This window comes from Procambarus clarkii, chromosome 47 (genome assembly GCF_040958095.1).
Source record: "Procambarus clarkii isolate CNS0578487 chromosome 47, FALCON_Pclarkii_2.0, whole genome shotgun sequence".
Classification (NCBI taxonomy): domain Eukaryota; kingdom Metazoa; phylum Arthropoda; class Malacostraca; order Decapoda; family Cambaridae; genus Procambarus; species Procambarus clarkii.
In genome coordinates, this window is record NC_091196.1 from 471,264 (window position 1) to 474,465 (window position 3,202).

Here is a 3,202-nt window from a genome sequence, read left to right on the forward strand (position 1 = left end):
TGTTATTTTTACCTTTTATATATTGAGTTTCTCCTTCACGTTGAGTTATAATATGATTAAAGTTTACTAATATGTTATATGGTGAATTTAAAGTAATTTTAGGAGTTAGAGATTATATGTTCCATTAAGGAACATATAATCTCTTCCCATAACCAAACCGTCGCCAGAGAAATCCTAGTAAACAACACAGAAATCATCGATAGATACAGCGATAGCAGGCGGCTTGACGTTTGCGAGGCACTACACATCAAGAAGTCAACACCAGCAATCAACAGCCAATTATTGCACAACTATATTCTACCCACCTCAAGACTCCGCTCCAATATAGAAGCATCAAGAAATATGGACCAATAGGCTTTCTACAAACACTTCTATTCAATACCCATTGTTTCTGTTCTGTCTTGTGTTGATACTTTTAATACCCTATTAATATCCCCTCATGTTCTGTCTTGTGTTAATGCCACGTCACTATATGCCACATCATCCCTCCCACCTCACTCAAATGTAGATATAATAGCAGAGATACGTGAGTTCTAATCAGTTGTGTATTTGTGAAGTCTTTGAAAATGTAATAAGTTTTACGAAACGCGCCCGTGTCGTGTCAGACTACAAATAAAAATGAATTTTGGAGAAGTGATTTTTAATTTACCTCCAACAGTGAAGCGTAATGTACGAAAGATTGAGAAAATTCGTGTTAGAATTATTAATCTTACTTTTTCGGTCATATTTAATAATATATGTCTACAGGAAAGACTGCTACCAAAATATACTAATATATATATATATATACAAACATAGGAATGTGCCTCAATGCCAACAGTGACTGCCCAGACAGGTACAAGAGGAGTGTCGTTAACGCTTATGTTGACCGTGCTCTCAATCACAGCTCAGGATGGAAGCAAGTCGATGAAGAACTCTGTAGGGTAAAGCAGGTCCTAGTCAACAACGGCTTCTCCAATGGTTTCGTTGAAGACATCATAAGAAGGAAGGTGAAACGCCATGCAACCTCTGAAGAGACAACTAACACAACACCTGTACCCCCCTATTAGACTATTTTACAGGAACTTCTTTTCCACAGCTCATAAAATGGAGGAAAATGTCCTGAAAGATATTGTTAATAGAAACGTTATCCCTACAGACAAAAATCAGAAGATACAATTGACGATCTACTATAAAACTAAGAAAGCGGCCAACCTACTCATGAGAAACTCTCCAGACACAAAGCAGAACACTTTAAAAGAGACCAATGTCGTCTATGCCTTCAAATGCCCACTTGGGGACTGTAAGCCTCAAAGAATTCAGTATATAGGCATGACAACAACATCTCTTTCCAGGCGATTAACGATGTCTAATTGTTCCCAAGGAACAGGGCTTCATTAAGGAACATATAATCTCTTCCCACAACCAGACCATCACCAGAGAAGTCTTAACAAAAAACATGGAAATCATCGATAGATACAGCGATAGCAGGCGGCTTGATATCTGTGAGGCACTACACATCAAGAAGTCAACACCAGCAATCAACGGCCAATTAATGCACAACTATATTCTAACCACTTCAAGACTCCGCACCAATATAGAAGCATCAAGAAATATGGGCCAATAGGCCCTTTGCAGTTACTTCCATTCTTCCCTTTAACTTACAACATATTATACCCATTGTTTCGTGTTCTGTCTTGTGTTGAAAGTTTGTTTTCACCTCATCCAAAACTGTTGTAACATATCACCTCACCCAAATGCAGGTATAAAATCGAAGCTGTTTAAACTCTGTTCAGGTATATTTGTCTGTGTGTAAACTAAAGTCTTTGAAAATGTAATAAGTTTTACAAAACACGTTCAAGTGTCGCATCAGACTAGAAATAATAATGAATTTTGGAGAATTGATTTTTCAGTTACCATCAACAGTGAAAAGAAATATAAGAAACATTGAGAAAATTTGTGTTAGAATTATTAATCTTACTTTTTCGGTCATATTTAATATTATAATATATAATATATAATATATATATATGTATATATATATATATATATACATATGTTGTGAAGAGAAAGTATAGAAGTGTTGGTGATCGGCAGTCCTCCTAATGGCTGGTGTCAATGCCTATCACATTTTAGAAAAAAAAAGATCGACTCCTTGGCTGTTGTCTGTGGTAAAGTAAGGGAAGACACGCAAAACACACAGTATGAACAATGAAACTTTAATTAACTTTAAGAACAAATTATGAATAAGACAATCCCTTGGCTATGTACAGTGCAAACAAACAAGTCAAAAAATATAACATAAAAATTAAGAACAAGGGTGACGTTACTCTACAAATAAAATAAAGACAAAAGAATGAATAAACAGGTGCTGAGAATATAGCGCTAGCTGAGAGCATCCACCAATAAACTGAGCGTATATCAGTTGGTTGTTTATAGCTTGAGAGCACAGGATATTCTAACTTCAATGACTGGTTCAGTCCCAGACATCGGCTAGGTAGAGGGCGCTGAGGTGCAGTGGTGTAGACGTCGATTCACCAATCAGAAGCAGGCAGGCAGGAAATGGTAGTTTGGTGATCAGCGACGAGGGAGGGGGGGGAGGGTGGAGAGCGAGTGTGATGATACGTTTGCACCCGGCAAAACGTATTGACTCAATATTTACTACACTTGCTTGTAGTATTTAGATGCTTTTAGATGTACTGAAGCAGCTTGATGGTAGGAAAGAGCAGGCCTAATCTCTCTTGAAGGAGATTATCGTAACACACACACACACATATATATAATATATATATATATATATATATATATATATATATATATATATATATATATATATATATATATATATATATATATATATATATATATATATATATATATATATATATATCTTAAGCACAGAGAAAAACATTAACCTATAAAATAATAAAAACCTAAGTAACATATTGCACCATTTAATTTACTGCACAATATTTTACCACTTATTTAATTTTCCGATCCTTATTTGGGGTGGGGGACAATATTAGGCTAGTGCTGAACTGAATAATGATCAACCTAGCCTAATGCAGTTAATTGTGCTAACCCGGTGTAAGGGGTAGGATATCACACTTGTTTAGTGTTGAACTGAATATTGTACAGCCTAGCAAGTATTTAATCATTGTGCAGACCCAGCAGGGTGGAATTATTAACAATACAAGTTGTGTTGCATACATATATTTAATTT